Source organism: Simochromis diagramma, unplaced genomic scaffold (assembly GCF_900408965.1).
Source record: "Simochromis diagramma unplaced genomic scaffold, fSimDia1.1 OVJJ01000142.1, whole genome shotgun sequence".
Classification (NCBI taxonomy): Eukaryota; Metazoa; Chordata; class Actinopteri; order Cichliformes; family Cichlidae; genus Simochromis; species Simochromis diagramma.
This window is the reverse complement of record NW_024387061.1, coordinates 1-23,019: the sequence shown is the minus strand read 5'-3', so window position 1 is coordinate 23,019 and position 23,019 is coordinate 1. Positions and strand designations below refer to the sequence as shown.

Here is a 23,019-nt window from a genome sequence, read left to right as displayed (position 1 = left end):
TGTATGTTTAGTGTAATTCATACAGGTGGTTTTTTCTTAACCTGGAAACCTGAGTACGGCAGAAGAAGACAGGCCAAGCTTTGGCTCAAAAATTCACGGCTGGACACCAGAGTTGTCCCCACCCGGGAAAAAGAGGGAAGGCAAGTTTTAGGCAAGTTTCTCTCGCTGAACTGCTCTTGGTGCTGTGTCCCTGAATCTCACCAGTGTTAACCTCTGGCGGAAGACATGGAAAAAAGGAAAAGATGTTCCTGGTAAATGACTGAAACAAATTAAACCACACACAACCAGAGAAAGGTATGAGAAGTGTGAGGAACAGACACATGTGCGTGTTAGAGAAATGCCTCATTTGAGAAAAAGTTAAATTAACCCACATACAGACGCACCCACCCATGCAATGAAGAAACAGCTTACATACGTGTGCACGTACAAGCAAGGTTAAAGTAGCGACACTTACATACACCTGTTTTTAAAGGATATAGTTTATCCACTACGACACAAGTAAACTCTCTGGGTTGCAGGACAACAACTTAACTTCAAAAGAGAAGTCACTGGTCTGACCATCCAGTGAGGACACGACAAATTTAGTGGTTAAAAGAGTCAAATTGGGACATGTTTTGTTGATTGCTTAATACAAATGATTACTGAATGACAGAAAATTCCTTTTTAGGTTTTTAAACAAGATCTTAAGAATTTTAACACGCACCTGTGTTGTCCTGCCAACTTGGGGGGTTATGAGTTGATTATATGGTAAGAAAAAACAAAAAGGGGGGGAGAGGAGGCCCCGTTGTTTCCCCCTCTGAATAACACAGCCAACACAACATCATTTTCCTGTTCGCCTGTTTTTGTTTTGTTTTTTCTTTATGTTTGATTACTGGCTGCTTTGACGGCCCTGAAAGCCGAAGCTGACCTGAACTCCTGCTCTCCCCTCTATCATCGTTGCCCTCTCCGCTACCATCTTTGACCCTTTGACCCCTGAAGGCCACACCAGCTGGACTCATAACAACAACTTGAGGATGTCAACAGTGCTGCAGAAAACAATCTCATGCAGCGGAGATGGAGAACGCTAAAGCTTCAGCTGACAGAGCTGTGACGAGACGCACATTAAGCCCGGAGGAAAAGGGAGGGTGAGCAAAAATGCTGACCTCTGAGAAGAGCCGAACAGCAGAGCTGCAGAAGGCCGTGGAGCAAAGTAAGGACAACATAAATAGACTCCGATCTGACGTGGAAGGAAAAGACTCTGAGGTGTTTGCCCTCAGTAAGAGCTCAAGGCATCAGAACAGAAATTGAGCACGGCTCCGGAGGAGCCGGCTGCTAATTGAACCCATCAGTCAGACTTGGAGGCCCACATACAGGACTTGAAATCAGGCGGAAGCTTACTGGAGCAGGAGGTCGCCAGACCTGACGCAAAGCTCCAACAGCAGGAGCAAGCCCTGAAGGAGCTACAGAAGCAAAAGGGTCAAGTTACAAGGAGAAGATGCAGGCTGCTGCAACAACGGATGCAAACAGACCCAAAGAGGAGGGCAGGACCTCAGGGCATGCTTCAGGCCACTGGTTTACCCAAACAACAGACAGAGGTGATGAACACAAACACACAAACACACACTTCTGCATCCGCCGACTTAGAATGAAGAGAAACACCACACATGAACACTTATGCACTCGTTGAGTGAGTGAAAACTGATACACACCCATGCACCAAAATCAAAATGTTGATTCAATTCACTAAGAAGTGACACACAATGCTCCAGCTGCTGCAATGAAGAATGCTTTATTGACAAATGCTCAATGCTGCACACAACAAATCCAAATACAGAATCTGCTATATAATAAGCCCAGAGGGCATTTGTGTGGTTGGGGAGCAGAGTCCAGAGCGGTTTGGTTATGAAAACGATGCCCGTGCGAGATATCTGGGGCTTAAGGCCTCGACTCAATTGTTTACTGTACACTAAAAAAAAAAAAGAAGAAGAAAAGAAAACAGCCTGAGCAGTGGTGCAGAGTGAAAAAAAATGAATTAACAGTGTGAGTCTTATTTCAGAGCGCCACATCATTGTGATGGAGATTTAATAAAGGAGGAACACACGGACAAAGAAGAAGAGAAAGGGGGGGGCAGCCCTTGAACACGATTGCCTGAGGTATTAAAGATCTGTACGAAATTCTGGTTTCCAGTGTGAGAAAAGTCACGCAGTGCCAGTATTAGAGTTAGGTTGAGTGATGATTCTAAATTATTGTAAGTAAATCAGTGTAGACCCGTTCAAGTTTCATGATAACTAGGATCTAGACTTTGTTGAACCCTAGGCAATTTGAACAGGTAAGATTTGAGTGACCAAGTAGCAGTTGAATAAAAGTTATTGAATGAGTGTTGAGGTAAACTGGCAGAATTAAGAGAACTAAAACATTTCAAGAGCTCAAATTACTTAATATGGAAACGGTTCAATTTTGTTTCACGAACACAAAAATATATAGGTTTGTGAATATGAAAAGGTTGAGGTGGTGTTGATTTGACTCTGTTTAGGTTTAGGTTGGTATTTTTACTGATAGGAGGAATATTCAGTGATAAGTCCTAAGACCCGGGCGTCTGCATTTTTGTTTTTGTTATCTTTCATTTTGTTTTGTTTTATATTTTGAACAGTGCACTGATTTTTGTTTCTGAATCTTTTCTTTAAGCAGATCTGCACATCGGAAATTACAAGCATTACACGTCGGCGAGAAAATTGTTGTAAGTGAGTTTCTCCGCATTAAAATTGGCTCTGGAGGAAACCACTTATGGGGACAATTAGAAAATGAGAGTCCCTGCCCAAAAAAGGATTCAGCGAGGTAATCCGATCTCAAGTTCTTCTTTTTCTTTTTGAAATGAGCTCATTTTGCTGAGGGCGGAAATCTAAATGCGGCGATGGTTTCCACTATCAGCAAAGAAAGAAAGAATGGATGAATGAATGAATGGATGAAAGACTGGAAACAAAACAAGACTGACTGGTAAAAGAGGACGAGACTTGACTACGACTCAAGGTTAACCTCCACCGAGATAGAACAAGAGGGTGGATGAATTTATGTGTGATTCTTTTTACAGGAAATCCTTTTATAGCACCTCTGGAATCTGGATGTGCTGCTAATGTTTGCTTTGCTTTTGTTAAGAATGTGTGAGGAGGGTGCAGTAGAAAACAGACAAGTGACATGAAAACAAAAGAATAATAATAAAACAACTAATAATAATAAATAACAAATTTGGGGACAGTTTGTCGTAGAGCTCACTAACTGGCCATTAGGGGGCTCTGAGTGATAAACAAGTGGAGTAACATTGCCCAGTGTGAATAAGACAAATTGTGGCAATAATAGTGATTTAATGATCGAGAAAACCTGACATGATCACTTGTCTGTGGTGTTGAATCTTTTATTACTCTTATGATTTACAGGTGGTTGTAAATAAGCTGTTTGATTTGACAGATTTGCTTTTTAGGTGAATTGGGAGTTAAAGGAGCTTAACATGGAACTGCTGACTAATGTTTTTTACACACTTATTTACAGGTTGGCAGGAGATTGTTTTAGAGAGGATGTGTAGTGTTCTTGTGCAGTTTGCAGTGGGGAGATTGCAAATACAACTAGGACTATTAGTTGAGACTAATTAAAACTAACCTGACACTGAGGAGGTTCTATATAAGGAAGAATTAAAACAGATATAAAATGCATCTGATCTTTAATTGCAGGTGTAACCATGAAGATTTTTGGTACATATTGCAGGTTGTTGCTCATTATAGAATTGTGCTCATAAAGGCAAAAAGCTGTATAAGGGATCATCTTGAGCAGAAACAGCGGAAATGGCACAGAGAGCTGTGCTACTGAGCTTCCAGGAGGTGGAGAGGAGCCTTCGCATAGTAACATGCTCTGCCTCCAACCTTCAGCAGCATTTGAACATGAAAACCGGAGGGATGGAGGGAGCGTACCAAGCTCCGGAAGTAATAGTTCTGTTCCGGTGGTCTCAAGGTGACTGAGCAGAGGGGACAAGTCACAAACACGGTGGTAAAACAGAGGCAGAATAATCCTCTGCAACGCGGCTGGCTCACTCAGTAGTCTACCTGGGGAGTTGAAGAAAGAAGAATCCGAGGGCGTTTCTTCGCTCCAAGAGGAGGTGGCAAAAAGGCCTGAAGCGTGACAGGCTGAGACTCGAGTCTGAAGCTAAAAGCTCAGCTGGGTTGTGGGGAAATTGGAAAATAAAGGGGGTGTTGACATGTATGAGTGTTATTAACATGTTTGTTTGTTTTCCTAGGTGTGTTGCTGATCGGGTGTTGTCTCATTCCTCCTGGTAAGGCGTGTATTGGTAAAACTGGTAAGCAGGGCCCCTAGACTCTGGTCCAGCTGCTTCAGCTGGTCCGGGGTATATGATGCCGTTGCGAGAAGCCGCCTGGACGGAGGAGTGGACACAATATCTGGGTAAAAGTTGGCCTTTTTTCTGAAGGCCAAAGAGGAGGAGTGTGGAAAAGAGATATTTTATTTTGTATTCTTATGGTGACATTTTATAATCAGACCTATTATGGATTAATCATTTATCATTGTTGAATCTGATGACAGTATAATCTTTGCTTTATATCTATGGTAATCTGAGTAAAGATTAGATATTATCATCACTGTAATCAAGTCTCAAATGGTATCCACAGCATTGTATTCACCGTCCAAACTGGAGGGTCCAGCAGGACCTTGTTCTAATTCATTTGCAGGCCTACATCAGAACATGCACATAGAGAGTTATGTAAACACGCACGTTCGCATACACACTTATTTACACAGGGAGGTCATGTCAGGACATTCTCTAGTTGGACACACAGGCTCACAGAACTGCACAACATGACATGTCACACACTTGTTTTCTCTAAAGTATCATCTGATGTTTGTATAAGGAGAACTTTGGACTATGGGGAGACTGTTATCATTTCCAGTAAGGTCTAACTGTGTGATGTCATCATGGGTTATATAAGGATGGGGAGCTGTCCACTCTTTGGAGAATCTGTTGCAAGTTTTCTTCCCACACTTCTGCGCAGAGTGTGTAATTAAAGATCACTATTTTGACGCCTCCCTGGACTCAGCCTGCTTTCTTCTCTTACCCAAAACGAACCAAACGTAACAAGTGTAAATTCACTGTTAAGGTCAAAAACACCAAGAGGCCATTCTCTGTGAGTTTATTATAAATGCATATACTGTGTATGAAATGTTCTAACATGGAAAGGACAAGTCATTTACAACAAAAGGGCAAAGAGATGTCTCATTCTGCATATTTTAAGCATCTGTTATCACTTCTCTAAAACCTTGAAGGAATGAAGGGAAAGAACTTATTTTTAAGTATTTGTTATCTCATGAAAAAAAAAACATAGTATTGGTTAAAAGTTTATGCAAAAGATTATTAAAAAAATTTTTTTGCATAAAATAACATGATTTATTCTCCTGTCTGGTCTGTGTTTTCTTCCTTCAGCTTGTGGTGTCTCTGTTGTTCCTGACGGCCATAGCACACCTGGGAGTCACACTAGGAGAAGATTTTGGTCCAAACAGTGACCAATCTTCAGAAAATGCTGCTGCATACTACACAAATCCAGTTTTATTTGCAATCACATGGGTAAATTGAGCAACCTTTATATTTATCCATCCATCCATCCATCCATTCGCTTCCGCTTATCCTTTTCAGGGTCGCGGGGGGCACTGGAGCCTATCCCAGCTGTCATAGGGCGAAAGGCGGGGTACACCCTGGACAGGTCGCCAGTCTGTCGCAGGGCTAACACATAGGGACAGACAACCATTCACACTCACATTCACTCACACATTCACACCTAGTGGCAATTTGGATTATCCAATTAACCTATCCCCACTAGCTGCATGTCTTTGGACGGTGGGAGGAAGCCGGAGTACCCGGAGAGAACCCACGCAAACACGGGGAGAACATGCAAACTCCACACAGAAAGACCCCAGCCTGATGGTGGAATTGAACTCAGGACCTTCTTGCTGTGCGGCAACAGTGCTAACCACCGTGCCACCGTGCTGCCCCCTTTATATTTATTTATTTAAATTTGAAAGGATTTGTTTTTATGTTCTGATGTGTCTTCTTTGTTAGATCCTTGTCCTGCTTTGCCATGAAGGATTAAGACGGGAAGGAGCAATAGACTCTGCCTCTATTTTCCTCTTCTGGTTGCTCCTTGTAGTGTGTGACATCTTTCCTTTCCAGACCCTCCTACGAGAGGCTCTCAGACTGGTATGAGTGAAGACATGTAATCAAGTTGGATTTAAAGTAGAAGACAAATAGTAGATTTACTCAGACATGGTGCAATAACTTGATATGATTGACTTTTAGCTCTCCATGTGTTGCATAACACACCATTTTCATTTTTCTTCGGGACCCTTTAAAGATTTTCTTTCTCTCATTTTTGGCAATTAGGGCGAGGTCCGTGATGTCCCACGTTTCAGCCTTTTCTACATTTCTTTTGGGCTTGAACTGATTTCATTAGTTCTTTCTACTGTGGCTGATATTCCCCCAGAAGCTAAAGACTTTATAAAAAGGTACCCTTTATTTGTTATTGGTTTTGCTTGTTTGTTTTCTGAGGGCAAAGTTCATAAGGAGTCAGATGTTAATCTTGTTTTTATCCACAGAATCCTGAAGCAGGTGCACCATTTTTGAGCAGAATCACTTTAAACTGGTTAAACAGGTAACATTAAAGTCAGTATAGTAGGAATCTTAACAAGCACCTACATATGTGCTCCATGTCTTTTCATTGTTTTTACAGTATGGTCTTAAAAGGCTACAAACAACCTCTGGTTCAGGAGGACATGTGGGATCTGAATGAGAGTGATAGCACTGCTTTCATCAATGAGCGTTTCCAGCATTTCATGAAGCCTGAGTTGGATGCAGCTAGGGTCCGATTCCAGAACAAGATGAAGAAGAAATCAGCTAAAACCAGAGACAGTGCCCAGGAAGACCCACAGCAAAATGGCCTTTCCAGTGGTCTGGGAAAAGGAGTCAGTCAGGATGTACTAATGATGGTGAGAGCATTCAAACACTTCCACACACATGTACACTATATTGAGCTACAGTCTAAACGGATTTTAATAACACCACTAATCAACATCACTATGTTTTTTTCTGAATAAATCTCATCAACTGTGTTTAAACGATCTGTTCTTTTAGGAGGAAAGGGGGAAGAAGGAAGATGAAAAGAAGAAAAAGGACAATAAGGAGGAAGAGAACTATCCCAATTCATGGCTGATTACCACCATTTACAAGACCTTTAAAAGGATTCTGATTGAATCTGTCTGCTTCAAACTTCTGCAGGATGTGTTAACCTTTGTCAGTCCTCAGCTTCTTAAGTGAGTAAGATATTACAGAAGGTTACAGAAATAAAACAACAGATTTAAGAGAAGAACAATGTTGTGCTTGTACAATGTCGCTGGACTTAAACCAGCAACTCAGCTGTGTTGTACCCTGTATTGGACTACAGTGGTCTCTTAATAGTTCACTGTTCTGACTTTCTGATGCATACTTTTTCAAAAAGAAAGGAAAATATTGAAAGCCCAGTTCTTTTTATTTTTCTACTGGACAGAGAAGATGCAGACTCAGAGTGGTCAAAGTATGTATAATCATTTTATTCAATATATTATCTTCCCGGAAGAGAGATCCACACGATGTAAGCATCTGCATATCAAGGTCAAGGTTCAAGTTCTTTATTTGTCACATATTTAAAATTAAAGGAATTGAAATGTACATTGTGCCTGGGTTTAGAGTGTCCTGGAAGAGAGTCCTGTCTCAGTCAATTATAGATGATTTGAGAGGGCGGATGTGTGTGTGTTTAGGGCCCGGATGGCTTGGAGATAGAAGCTCCTCTTGAGTCTCTCTGTCCTTGCCCGGATGATTGCGGAACCTTCTACCAGATTGCAGAAGTTGGAACAGTTTGTTGCCAGGATGGGACGGGTCCTTCAGTATCTGCCTGCTCTAGTCCGGCATCTCCTGGTGTAGGTGTACTGAAGCGGGGGGAGAGCAATCGTGCAGCAGCGTTTCTGCTGTACGGATCACTCTCTGGAGAGCTTTTGGTCCTTCACACAGCTGTTTCCCAAACCACGATGTCATGTTCTGTGTGAGGATGCTCTCCACAGTGCCTGTATAGAAAATCCTGAGGATCTTTGGAGAGACCCCTCTCCTTGAATCGCTACACGTTATCGTGGTGGAGGGGTTTGTGTGTCCCAGGGATCCCAGGGGCTATGTTGTCTGGGGCTTTTGCCCCCTGGTAGGGTCTCCCATGGCAAATTGGTCCTGGGTGAGGGACCAGACAAAGAGCGATTCAGAAGACCCTTATGAAGAGAACATCGAGGGAACAGTCTAACCCTGCCCGGGATAGGGTTACCGGGGCCCCGCCCTGAGCCAGGCCGGGGAGGGTGCCCGGGGCAAGCGTCTGGCGGCCGGGCCTAGTCCATGGGGCCCGGCCGGGCACCCCCGAAGAGGAGACATTTTACAAGGTGCTGCACCTGAAGACCCCTGTTGTCCTGCTGGGAGACTTTGACTTCAATGCAACAACAGCGAGACCTGGAGGGGTGTGATTGGGAGGAACGGCCTCCCGAATCTGAAACCCGAGCCGTGTTTTGTTATTGGACTTCTGTGCAAATCACAGTTTGGCCATAACAAATACCTTGTTCGAACATAAGAGTGTCTATAAGTGCACGTGGCACCAGGATGCTCTAGGTCATAGGTCGATGATCGATTTTGTAATCGTATCACCAGACCTGCGACCATATGTTCTGGACACTCGAGTAAAGAGAGGAGCTGAGCTGGTCAACTGATCACCACCTGGTGGTGAGTTGGATCAGGTGGCGGAGGAGGGACGCTGGACAGACCCGGTGCACCTAAACGCGTAGTGAGGGTGTGCTGGAACGTCTAGCTGAGGCCCCAGTCTGCGAGATCTTCAACGCACACCTCTGGCAGAGCTTCAACAGCATTCTGAGGGAGACTGGGGACATTGAGTCCGAATGGACCATGTTCAGCGTCTCCATTGCCAAAGCTGCTGCACTGAGCTACGGCCACAAGGTGGTTGGTGCCTGCCGTGGTGGTAATCCCCGAACCAAATGCTGGACACCAGAGGTGAAGGGAGCCACCAGGCTGAAGAAGGAGTCCTATCGGGCTTGGTTAGCCTGTGGGACTCCGGAGGCAGCCAACAGGTATCGACAGGCCAAGCGGAATGCAGCTCGGGCAGTGGCTTGAAGCAAAAACTTGGGTGTGGGAGGAGTTCGGAGAGGCCATGGAAAAAGACTTTCGGACTGCCTCGAAGAGATTCTGGCAAACCGTCCAGGCGTCTCGGGAGGGGAAAGCGGTGCTCTACCTGCACTGTGTATAGTGCTGGCAGAGCGCTGCTGACGTCTACTGAGAAAATTGTCAGGCGGTGGAAGGAATACTTCGAGGACCTCCTTAATCCCACTGACACGTCTTCCAAGGAGGAAGCAGAGTCTGGGGATGAGGGGAATGACCCGCCAGTTTCCGGGGGCGAGGTCACTGAGGCAGTTAAACAACTCCTTGGTGGCAGAGCCCCCTGGTGTTGATGAGGTCCGCCCTGAGTACCTGAAGGCTCTGGATGTTGTAGGGCTCCTCAGTTGTCGTAGGTGATACATGCACTGCCTAGCCTTTTGGTCTGGACCTGAATGCGTGTAGACCTGATCTGAAGCATTAGAAGCCTATAACCTATATTATAGTCAGCTCCCTCTCCTGTTATTTTGGTACTTACACGTCACACACAGTTTTGATCAAAACAACTTCTGCGCTACACTCTGCCTCTGCAGCTCTGCACAAGACTCCCTGTTCTGCACAGTTTCCTGTTCTGCACCGTGTTCCAGTCTTGCTCAGCAATTTATGACCTTTAAAACACTTAATGAGTGAAAAGTTGCCTCTTAATATTCTGGTCTGCATAAACAAAAATAATCAGAAAATAAGTACTAAAAAATATATATATTCCTTAACAAAAGGAAAGGAATGTATACAATTATCTGTCACAGATGTTTTTTTTTTTTTTATTCACTTAACAGTTACCTTTTACAATCCTTGGGTTAACTATTCCCTATTGTCAGTCGGCGGGACCAGCACGCCTATACAGGAAGTCTGGGTCAGCTCTCTGTTTAAGAAGTTCTAATCGCTGGATGAGTATTACCCAGCAGGCAATGCAGAGTTCACATGGGGCTGATGTGGCTCAGGGAGCTCGCCCAGCTTTAATGGTCTCAAAATCATCCGTATGTCTTATCTGCTTATCTGATAAAAGCCAGGGACCCGAGTAGCCCTTGCAAGTCCTGGCCTCCGTCAGGCACATAGTTACAGCGGCTCCCCTCTTTATTGGTGTGCTTGGTATTTAAGTGGGTTAGCTTTAGAGGGCTTGACAGTAGGCCTCAAGGGTATGTTATGTGTAAAGGGCTGAAGTAACCTGTAAGAGCTATTTACATTAAAATGGGTCAATACTCAGATTTTTACCTGTACTGTTTCACAACGGGTTAAAAGGTGAATATCAACAATTTAGACTTTAATTGTACGAAAATTATAATGAGTTAATGCTGAGTTTTTTCTTAACACTGGAGAGGAGACAGGCACGCCCAGGTCTGAAGATGTGCTTATCTCAGTGTTCTGTAGTCCTGACCACCGTCAGGCACAAAGTTCACTTTGAGATCCAATCTTCTGAACTGTTCATCTCGCAGCAGATGAAGGGAAGAGCAAAGAATGCATTTGGGCGCTCTCTTTTATACTCTCCCAAGTGCCTTTTTGCCCCCCCTTCTCTCTCCTCCTATCTAGTCATTCAGCACATTGTTCACTTAGGATCATCTGATGTCCAACCACACAATATGTATTTGATTAATCAAAGTTTACTTCAACAACACTTCTTTACATTTTCTTCGTAATTCTTAACATATAAGATCTCATGACATTTGAACATTTAAGAGACATCCTTCACATTGCTGACACCAATAGGTAAAGAACTAAGTTGGATCATGTCTACAGACACAAAATCTAGACTGTTTCACTACTCAAACTACATTTCTCATTTAACATATTGATCAAGCTTATATTTTGATTTATCTTTAAACAAAAATAAAAAAAAAAAAAATAAAATGAGGATAAAAAAAGATTAAAACTATAAATCACTTTAAAAAAAAGGGATGTTAAGCCTTTTCACCCTCTCTCTGATGTGATGAGAAGAAGGCAGGGGGTCTTTAATCTCTCTCTGTACCTCATGTCTTGACACTAGTCATTCATAACCGATAACAGGAGTGGCAGGATGAAATGAGGACATTGTTAGATAAGTGCTAAAGATGAAGCTGGAGATTAGCATGTTTTCTTCTTTTTTCTGTTTTTCCTAGATTGATGATCTCGTTCACTCAGGACAAATCCAGATATGCCTGGGAGGGCTATTTGTATGCAGTGTTGCTGATGGTGGTGGTTCTGCTACAGTCTCTGACCCTACGCAGTATTTCCAGCGCTGCCATGTGCTGGGGATGAAGGTTTGCACTGCACTTATGGCTGCTGTGTATAAAAAGGTAAAAACAGGAGTGACAGAACACCATTTATTGATATTGGTGTGAAAAAAAATCAAATGCTGTATAATATAAATTACTGTTACACATTAGAAGAAAAAAATTACTAGTCATAATTTTCTGCTTAAGTCAGTTGTCAGATGTTTCAGTTATAAATAACTTTTATCAGCACATTCTTGTCACAGAAAAACTATTTACATTATTTCTTAGATAAGGTCAGCTTTGCTTTTTTCAATATATAGGGTTAGAGTAGGATTATGGTTTAAAAAAAAGTGACACAAAGACCCATCTCCTGCTTTGTTGATGTACTAAAACATACAGAGTAAGACAAAATATCACTTATATGCTTCTCTTACTTAATTTTCACCCCACTTTCTAATTAATTTGCCCTTTTTATCCCTTTTCTAAGGCATTAGTGGTGTCCAATGACACTCGTAAGGAGTCAACAGTAGGGGAAACGGTGAACCTGATGTCAGCAGATGCCCAGCGCTTCAATGATGTGACCACCTCTATCCACCTGCTGTGGTCCTGCCCTCTGCAGATCATCATATCCATTGTTTTCCTGTGGCTGGAGTTAGGACCTTCTGTGTTGGCAGGACTGGGAGTCATGGTGTTACTAATTCCAACCAATGCACTGCTAGCAACCAAGGCCAGAAAACTCCAGGTCAGGGGAAATACTAGCCAAATCTTCTGTACACCTCTGTGCGAGATTCTAAATCAAGATAATTCAAGATGAGATTACACTGCAAATTTTAAAGTGTTATTCAAGATGTTTAACTAAAGTATTGCATTGACTGTTTAATACATTTTGATACAGTCCGCCCACTTTCAGAGGCTCAAAAGTAGATAGACAATTGAGTGACGCAGCATGCAGGCGTTTAATTAATATTAATATAATGTGAAAAGTGATCACTGTAACTTTCACATGCGATTCTTGCTGGTGAAAAAGTTGGGGGGGTTTTTCAATGAATTACACAGAATAATTGCTGTTCAAAACACTTTATTAGTATTGTCTTATTGCCTGTTTAACATGAGCTACATTGTGTCTCTTTTCAGATAGAGAACATGAACTTTAAAGATAAGAGAATGAAAATCATGAATGAAATTCTAAATGGGATCAAGGTGAGCTCCCTTATTCAGTGTATCTGGTGTATGTAGATGCCTTCCTTACATGTAAGGCTTTGATGCTTCATGAAACTGCATTCAGTAACTTGGACCATAAGTACTTCCTTCTGCCTCACTGCCTCCTCACTGTCTTTTTCTTTTGTCTCCCACCAGATTCTGAAGCTGTATGCTTGGGAGCCATCCTTCCAGAAGCAGGTGGAAGACATTAGAGGGGAAGAACTAAAAGTCATGAAGAAGTTTGCCTACCTACAGTCCATCTCCATCCTTACCTTCCGCTGCAGTCCAGCTCTGGTGAGTTCTGTCAGAGAGCTTCACAGAGACTAGATTCCAATGGTAAACAACCTTTTTTCTTAAACTATCTGTACTTTCAGGTTTCTCTGGCCACGTTTGCAGTATTTGTTAGTGTGAGCAGCGATAATGTGTTAACTGCTGAGAGAGCTTTTACTTCCATCTCTCTCTTCAACATCCTCCAGCTCCTCTTGCCACGCTGCCCATGCTCATTGCTTCCATTGTACAAGTAAGTGAACAAGCTACATCACACACATGTATCAAGCCTGTGATAACATCAAACTTAACCTGTTCTTTGAATTTTCAGACAGCAGTGTCTAAGAAGCGCCTGGAGAAGTTTCTGGCAGGGGAAGACATCGACAGTGACATTGTGCGCCAAGACCCCAGTTTCAGTATGTTCACCATTAGAATTTGCACTTGTTCTACAGCTGAAGATTGAAGTTAGTCACAGTTTTTATGTGTGCGGATCATCTGTTAAGCTCTGTCTTGGTCTGTGTTCATTTTTTAGATACTGCTGTGAGCGTATGTGATGGTTCCTTTGCTTGGGAAAAAGATGCAAAGCCTCTGCTGAAAGAGTATGTCTGTGTTGGTCATCAAAAAGTACTAGTTAACTTAATTAACTGTGAGATGTTCACCGGGAATTTTTTAGCATTGCTTAAGTTTTTCAAGTCTGTTTATTTGCCCCTGATGTGTTCACAGCATTGAGTATAGTTATTATGTGTGTCCGTGTGAATTTGGACATTGAGCCTGGCGGTTGGTTGCCGTAGTGGGAGCTGTTGGGTCAGGAAAGTCGTCTCTTATGTCAGCCCTCCTTGGAGAGATGCACAGTACCAAAGGGTTTATCAACATTATGGAATTGGCTTTTTTCCCGTTTTGTATTATCAGTGTGTGTTAAAAAAACATGTAAATCCATAACATCTAATTACGTCTTAACTAAAATAACACAAATGTTCACACAAATGTTTTTTTGTTTTTTAACTCAACATGTAGCATGACTTGTGGCACAATCAATTAAGTTTGCTTCAGTTTTTACTTCAGCGCCTTCCCTCATCTCTCACGAAGGCAGAATACTTTATTATTCTATAAAGAAATTATGTTCGTTATTTTTTTGTTTTTTAAATACAGAGAAAATCAATGTTGATTGAATCATTTACTGAGTTTATTTAATGACTAAAAGTATAAAATTCCTCTATAGCAGTATCTATGCATTCTCAATCATCCAGATAAGGATATCCCAAAAAGTTCATAGTGTATTTAGACTCATAGACTCCCACTGAAAACAGTATTTCTACATGAAAAGCATAAACGTTTTGTGATCTACATAGTAGTAGTTACATTCAAGGAGCACAAAAAGCGTATAATTTAACAATCACAATACAATATTTTAATTTTTTTAAATAATTCAACAATTAAACATTAAAGACTTTAAGAAACAAAGTAAAGATGCATAAATAAAAAAAACATCACCAGCCTAATTCATTCAAGCCAGTTTTGATAATCTGGTCTAAACTCATCAGTATTGAAGGAAAAAACAGCTGAATAAAGAAATATTTCTGCACAAATTTTGTGAAATGGAGGCAGATGATTTGCTTATAACTCAAACCATTTTACCCACAGAATAAAACTGTTCTCTTAGATTTCCAGTAAAATGATTTTGTTTTTCACCTAGCCACTGTAGTGTTTGGTCTGGATAAAAATGTGTGGATGCCAGGTTTTTTTATGATAAGACAGATGTAGTGAGACATCTGTAATTGAGTCATAATTTGTTTCTTTCCAGGGTTCTCTTGCTTTTGTACCGCAGCAAGCCTGGATCCAAAATGCTACTTTGAAGGATAATATCTTGTTTGGATCTCCACATGAGGAAGAGAACTTCAAAAAGGTCATACAGGCCTGTGCTCTTGCCCCTGACCTTGAGCTGCTGCCTGGAGGAGACCTCACTGAGATTGGAGAGAAAGTGAGTTACACTTGAAAGGTTCAGGTTTTTGGTTACACAAATATTTTTCCTGTATGCAAATACTGTGTATGGCGTTTATTGTAAACATATGTAAAATATTTGTTTCTTAAATACATGACAAAAAAGTAACAAAACAGAAGAGCTCTTCTGATTATAAAGGAAAGGCTAAAAGAGTGTGTCTCTTTTCCCCTCCTTTCTTCTCTTTTCAGGGTATCAATCTCTCAGGGGGTCAAAAGCAGCGTGTGAGCTTAGCCAGAGCAGTCTACAGTCAGGCTGATATCTATCTATTAGATGACCCTTTGTCTGCTGTGGACTCACATGTAGGAAAGCATCTATTTGAAAATGTAATTGGACCCAATGGATTACTTAAAGACAAGGTTTGTGCTTAAAAACATATGCTAACAATATTAAAATGGGGATTAAGAATAACCCAATCATTATAATACAATAAGGGTCTGGGGGGAAATGCGTAAAAGGTTGGGTAGAGAAGATTGCACTTCATTCTTGACTCCTTTACTGAGAAACAAAGGTTTTGTTCCAGGAATGTCTTGTAGCATGTTCGATAAGTGGCACAAAAAGGGATTAAGGGTAATTGGCGATTTGTATCAAAACAACACACTGATGAACTTTGAGCAATTGCAGTCAAATTTTAATATTCCTAGAGACCACTTTTTTGGCTTTCTCCAGGTTCGCAACTTCGTTCATTCTAGAATTCCACAGTCTTCAGAAATAGTTATATATGATGATATTGAGACATTTCTTATTAAGCGAAAAGACAGAACTCGTTTTATCTCAGCTTTTTACTCTCTCCTATATACTCTTAGTAGCAACACACTGAGCGCTATTTATAAATGGGAGAGAGATCTTAATAATCAATATACCGAAGAGGAGTGGAAAGGAGCCATTAACATGAGTAGTTCCACTTTACTTGTAACCGCTTGCGAGAAACCCAATACAAAATCATACATCGCCTTTATATAGCTCCTAATGTCTTGCATAAGATTGCACCTCATATTTCCTATCTTTGTAGTAAATGTCAAAAGAAACTGGCACTTTTTTCCATTACTTTTGGGAATGTAATTAATCAAAAGATTTTGGAGCTTCATATCTCAAGAACTAAGTAATATTTTTAACAACCTGATTCAAGGGACCCCGGGTACTTCTTCTTGGCCTACCCTCAAAAGAATTAACATTGAATCACTTGCAGCGCAAATTATGTCACAAACTATTGCTGGTAGCTAGGAAATGTATTCTCATTAATTGGGTTAAGGATAAACCTCCCTCTGTGGCGTTGTGGTACAGAGAATTATTTAAAGTTATTCCTCACAAAAGAACTGCTGCTATTTTAGGAGGAAATGAGGGTCTCTTTCTCAATGTTTGGTCCCCTTTGCTTTCTTATTTGCCAAATGATTTGTCCCAACTGTTGAGGGGGGTGGTTGCGATTAAGATGTTCTCAGTTAAATAGGAAGCAAGTGTAAAGGACAATTCATTCTTGGAGTTTATCTTTTTCTCTTCTATATCTGTGGGTAATTGAGTGAAAATATGTTTTTTTGTGTGTCTGTGTGGATGTGGGTTTTTTTTGGGGTGTTTTTTTTTTTTCTTCTTTCTTCTTCTCTGTTTGGTTGTGTTGTTTTATGCTATTCTTGATAAACAAATAAAATTGTATATCAAAAAAAAAAACATATGCTAAACATTTTACTTTAAAATTAATATTTTAATAGAAATCAGTATTTAAAGTGAAAAAAACTCGACCATTTCCCATTTAATTTCTTCTGAGGAATCTTGACAAATACTTTCTGCACAGGATATTCCAGCTGTTACTTGCTTAGAAACATGGCGTCTAATTTATAGTATTTTACATCATTTTACCCAGGACCCGAGCATTACATAGAGGTTACAATAGGCTAAATATCACACTAAATGACCAGGATAACTGAATAGCTAATTATGAAAGGTTAGGAATAAAAGCCACTCGGAAATGGAATTACAAGTTAGAAAAGGTTTGGCTTTATAACTGATTTTTAAATGATTAAACCCAATTATTGTTAATTCAGTCTGTGAACTGAAACATATTCTCTTTTTGATAAATACAATTTATAAACATATTTAAACATAATTTATGTTTTTTTCTTTCTTTTCCTTTAATACTTAACAATGTTTTTGTAAATCCTATCTAACCCTATTTGATTGGTGAATTCTGACCATACAGACTCGTATCCTGGTGACTCATGGCATAAGCTTCCTGCCTTACGTGGATGAAATAGTGGTTTTGGAGAATGGAGTCATTTCTGAAGTTGGATCCTATGAAAACCTTCGTGCCAGTGGAGGAACTTTTTCTAAGTTTCTCGACACATATGCCAAAGAGCCGAGCAATCAGAGAAATTCAGAAACAGGTAATTACAACCTTTTCTTAGTATATTAGGAATATAATCTGCACACATCACATGTTTTTGTTAGCTGTACAACCAAAACCTATGCTAAAATTATACATCACAAATATGAATGAATTAAATTTCTTTTTGTCATCTTTTATGAATACTTTGTGTTGATGTTGTTCACATATTGACCCAAATACCATAAATTACTGCCATATATATAAAACACCATGTATATTGTTAATTTAGGTGAGGGCCAGGACGCAGAAGACTTTGAGCTCATCCCAGATGGAGACGATGCCCAACCTGATGGTGCTTCGGAGGATACTGTTTCTCTTACACTGAGGCGAGAAAACAGCATCCGCCGCAGCCAGCGCAATGGCAGGTTCGAGCTTGTTAAAGTTGCAGATGAAACCAATGAAGCAGCTTGTCTCAAACACCATCTTTAGCAGAATGTCCATTTCATTCTTTTCCTCTATTTTTTTTAGTGTCAGATTAAGAAGAAATATTTCCATTAAAAAATCTGCAAATGCTGATGAACCACAGAAAGGCCAGAAGCTTATAGAGAAGGAAACTATGGAAACAGGACAGGTAACAAAATGTTTTTGTACAACTAGCGCAAGATTACAACAAATGATTGCTTGTTTCCTGAGTGCCGTCTCGCGCTGATTTCCAGGTGAAGCTTGCAGTGTTCCTGCAGCACCTGCGAGCCATGGGCTGGGGATATTCTGCCATGGTTTTCCTGATTTACTTCATCCAAAACGTTGCTTTCATCGGTCAGAATTTGTGGCTGAGTGACTGGACCAGTGATTCTGTGGAGTACTACAACATGACATACCCTTCCTGGAAGAGGGACACAAGGGTGGGAGTGTTCGGAGCTCTTGGAGTGGCTCAGGGTAATAAAACAGTCATTCCTTTTGTATTTGCAAATATTTTCAGGTTCGTGCAAATTAACGTTAAGGAACTTTATGTCTTACAGACAGGAAAATTCCCTACTCTGTTATTTAGGATCCACTCATTTTTAGAGCGCTATATAGACAACCTAAACATCCAGTCTTTTTATTGTACTAGAGGACTTGTGCACTGTGTGCGTTAGGTCCTTTGTCACAGGGACCCATGCTGCAAAGTGCATAGGCACCTATAACTTTTTATGTTAATAATTAGGAGGAATTTGTTTATATACAGAATTCTGTTAAGCTGAACTGAATCTTCTCAAGCTAAACTACTCAGTGTAATAAAAAAAGTGTAATAAAACTAAACAAATCAATGAAAAACAAAACAAAAATAAGGTGGATGCTTCAGAGCTGTTCGGTCTGGGGGAATGATGGGGCTGATGTAGAGGGTGGAGATGAGTATAAAAGTAGAGAGGAGTACAAAGGGAGGGAAAACATTTGTTATTTATTAGTTCTTTAACAGTATTTTATTTGCACCATTCAAGTATGTTTTTTCTTTTCATATGATATTAAAATCACCAAAAGTGTGTACATTTAATGAATTGCATTTATATAGCGCTTTACAATGCCACTATTCATTCACACACTGGTGGAGGCAAGCTACAGTTGTAGCCACAGCTGCTCTGGGGCAGACTGACAGAAGCGAGGCTGCCATATTGCGCCATCAGCCCCTCTGGCCAACACCAGTGTTTTGCCCAAGGACACAACGACAGAGAGCCCGGGCTCGAACCGGCGACCTTCCAGTTACAGATGCGCTTCCCAACCCCCTGTTCCACAGTTGCTCTTTCGTATTGTGAATGGGTGACCAATTACATTGATCAAAGTGATATGTTTTATTCCAGCTACTTTATATTGTAAAAAGACTGGCAATTTGGACCTTGGTTCATCTTGAGCTTAGCTTTACATGCAGTACATATATTACTGATTGAACTTTTTTTTTTTTTTTATAAGAATAAGAATTGAATTTGAAAAAAGTGAAATACTATTTGTGTGTCATTATAGCCCTGCGACAGACTGTCGATTTGTCCAGCTTGTGCCTTCCCTCTTGCCCTGTGGCAGCAGAGAGGCTCCAGCCCCTGCAACCCTGAATTTCATACAAGCTAAACTTTGTCATTAAGAATTTCTGAACATCCAAACCTGGTCTGGTCTCCAATTAACAAGATTCTTAATGACAATTAGCATTTTTGAAAATAAATATTATTTTGTAATAATAACAGCCATTTTATATCAGTAGGCAGGAAAAAGCACACCTGAGTGTTACTGTAAGTTCAAGGTTCTGTCCACAGTGGATTTGTCTTTGTTTAAAAATGTAGTTCTATTATTTAGAAACTTTCTTGTTTTTATTGCAGGCCTCTTTGTGTTCCTTGGCACACTGCTCCTAGCCAATGCTTCCATTGATGCATCTCGTATCCTGCATTCACGACTTCTTAACAACATCCTGCGAGTTCCTATGGTTTTCTTTGACACTTCACCTATTGGAAGAGTGATCAACCGCTTTGCAAAGGTAGGGTCTTGTAGTTCACTTTTTAAGGATTCTTTTCATAGTTTTCAATATTTATTTTTATCTTCTTGTGGCTTGTATGATTACAAATACAAAGTATAACTAGTTTTTAATGTCATTTCTAAAATAACAGTGCTAAAAATTGAAAAAAACGAAACATAAAATTTTTTAAAAAGGCTTTATTTGTGTTTTCTGCAAGTTGTATATCCACTTGTATTATTTAATTTTTTCCCACTTTATCTCACATTTTTTAATACAATCCTAATATTCTTAAAATTGTTCTCTCCTTAAGTCGTTCTTTAAAGAGGCTTTCTTCCCAAGTGCCTCCTCAAGTATGCAGTTCAGTTCAATTTTATCTGGTGCTGACACACAATAACAGTCACTAAAGGTACATTGTATTGTAAAGGTAAAGCTCTTACAACAATTAAGAAAAATCCCTCAAACAATTAGATGACTCCCTATGAGTCAATATGAATTTAATATGAATATATTCAATAAATCAATATGCTGTTCAATTCATTTCAGTTTTATCTGCACAGTCCCAAATCACCTATTTGCGTTAATGTTGTAATATGTGTGTAGATCTGTTGTCTCTGTTAGCTGCGGTTACTAAATTCAGCCACTTGTTGAAAAAGGGAAGAAGGAGCTAATTTCTCTTGTATCCTCACATCCTGCTTACACCAACAAAAGGGTCTTAACGGACAAATAATTAATCATTAAATTATTAAGTCGTTAGAATGGCTGTAAGTGTCACGGCTAGCGGTTATGGCGTTATTTTTGTGCCACTTTTCTGAGCGCACATAAAAAAAAATTGAGCGCACGTAAAAAAAATGCAGGTGCAAGTGTTGCCGTTTGAGGAGAAATTATTTTGAGCGAAGAAAAGCTAAATTTGAGTGAACAAAATTCATTGCTGCGTGCAAAAAATGTATTTCATTGTTTGCTATTATCCATACACACACACAATTAGCAGCCCCTCTCGCTCAGTTTTTGCACTTGCGCTCCGCTCGCAATGTGTTGCTTGCACTCTCAACATTTCTGCCCATGCACGCTCAACTCTTCGAGCTTTTACGCAGAAGATGTGCAGAACCTAAAGGAAACCTAGGCTGTCTCCCAATTCAGGGTCTGCAGCCTTAAAGCACGGACTTCAAGGCCAATTACGTCACAGCGGCGAAGGCTGTCCCAATTCAAGGCTGCTCGAAAATGCGTCCCTGAAATGCGTCCTTCATTTCCCTGAATTTTAAGGCTGTGGCAGTGTAGACTTCGTGGCCCAACATATTCCCAGAATGCATAGCGCGGCGATGGGATGTGGATAAATTTGCAGACAAAAAAACGGCGGATGAGGGGCGGCCGAAGAGTACACTTTAAGTACTGAATATATGTCACTTAATTGTGTGCAAATGTTTAATAACGAAGAACATTAAACATTACTGTGGTTAGTATCATGGTTGCTAGGCAACCTGGGCAGCGCAACGGAGGCTTTTTTTTTTTTTTTTAACGTTATTGATAAACAACAGTTATCAGCGCAACGGAGGCTAGACCGTCCCATTACACAAGCCTCGCACTTCCGGCCTTAGCGGTCTTTGAGTACGCGGCCCTTGAGGATCGTTGAGGCTGCGTACTTTAAGGCTGCAGACCCTGAATTGGGATACAGCCCTAAACTGGGGAAGTAGTAAAACAAACCTGAAACCTTAATCCAAAGAAGGACAGCAGGGGGGAAACGCACGGAAGTAACACAGAGTGACTCAGGGAGACAACACAGACAGACCAGCGGCGAGCACGAGAGGACACACACTATAAATACACAGAGAAACAGGGAAACTACACACAGGAGGGAGACACGACTGAACCTAGTTAACATGACAAACTGGGAGGGTTGCAAAACTGAACACACTGACATCAGACACCGACTTTCAAAGTAAAACAGGAAATACACAGACTGGTCTCAGAAGACAAAGGTACAGACGAGGAACAGAGGGAACACACGGGCAGGGATGACTAAACACTAAACAGAGGAAGAACAGAACCCGAAACCACAAACAGAACCACAAACAGAATACATAATAATAATCATAATAATCATAATCATAATAATAAACACAAAACGCTGGGTCACATGACCCAGGACCATGACAGTAAGACTCTGTATTCTTTGGAACAGCTCTAATCTCAGGAACAACTCAAATCTTTAAAAGTGTTTAGTCACTGATAAACATCCATGACTTATCATTGACATTTTTTCCAATATCCTGACTTTAGCTTTTATAATAATTGACTTCATTCTTCTAGTATTATTTACACTTATAATTTTGCTAATTATGTATTTTTTCTGTTTTTACATGTGCACTATAAATAAAATTGACGTTTTACTTAAATAAGTACTAACTCTCCAAATATTATCCTAAAGGACATTTTTACCATAGATGAGGCCATTCCTGCTTCCTTGCGCTCCTGCCTTCTGTGTCTGATGTCTGTACTGGGGACAGTATTTGTCATCTGCATGGCAACTCCTTTCTTTGCCATAGTTATCATTCCTCTGGCTCTAATCTATTTCTTTGTACAGGTAAGCTAAATAAGGTAAAGAAGATATGTAAAAAAAGCTAACCTAACTTTCCTATAATATGAAATGCAAGCTGATTTTGTTTTGTCTTTCTCTCTACACCCAGCGCTTTTATATTGCCGCTTCAAGACAGCTGCGTCGGCTGGACTCGTGTCTCGCTCACCGATATACTCTCACTTTGGTGAGACGTGTCCGGCCTGTCAGTGATAAGAGCCTACAAGCATCAAGAAAGGTTTCTTAAACACAATGAAGTAACTATAGATGAAAACCTCAAAAGTATCTACCTGCGGATCGTGTCTGACAGGTCAGACATTGAACAGTGTACCAAACACAGATAAGCATGTGATACTAAATGATGAGACCCTAAAATTTGTTTGTGTGCATATTTGTGGGGTTTGTTTTCTTGACAGATGGCTGGCCATACGTCTGGAGTTTGTTGGAAACCTGATGGTGTTTTTTTGCTGCTCTGTTTGCTGTCATTTCCAGAGATTCTATTGACAGTAATGTGGTTGGCCTATCTGTATCATATGCCCTTAATGTCAGTCACAAAAACACTCTATCCCTATTTCATCAGTGTTTATGTATGCGGTAATACTAAAATGCAGGAATAATGTAAACACAGACCTCTCTCCTGTTGGGGTTCTGCAGGTAACCCAGACCCTCAACTGGCTGGTGAGGATGACCTCAGAGCTGGAGACCAATATTGTAGCTGTGGAGAGAGTGAATGAATACACTCAGCT

The 23,019-nt window shown here is 40.6% G+C and overlaps 1 long non-coding RNA gene and 1 pseudogene across 1 annotated transcript; both read left to right on the top strand.

The window, feature by feature from the left end:
- The first annotated feature begins 5,394 nt into the window (after positions 1 to 5,394).
- Positions 5,395 to 6,527, top strand: LOC120742068. Its single transcript, XR_005697750.1, has 3 exons — positions 5,395 to 5,599; positions 6,092 to 6,229; positions 6,413 to 6,527. It is a non-coding gene; the product is annotated as an uncharacterized LOC120742068 (long non-coding RNA).
- Positions 6,528 to 6,606: 79 nt separating this feature from the next.
- Positions 6,607 to 23,014, top strand: LOC120742069 (annotated as a pseudogene).
- The last annotated feature ends 5 nt before the right edge of the window (positions 23,015 to 23,019 follow it).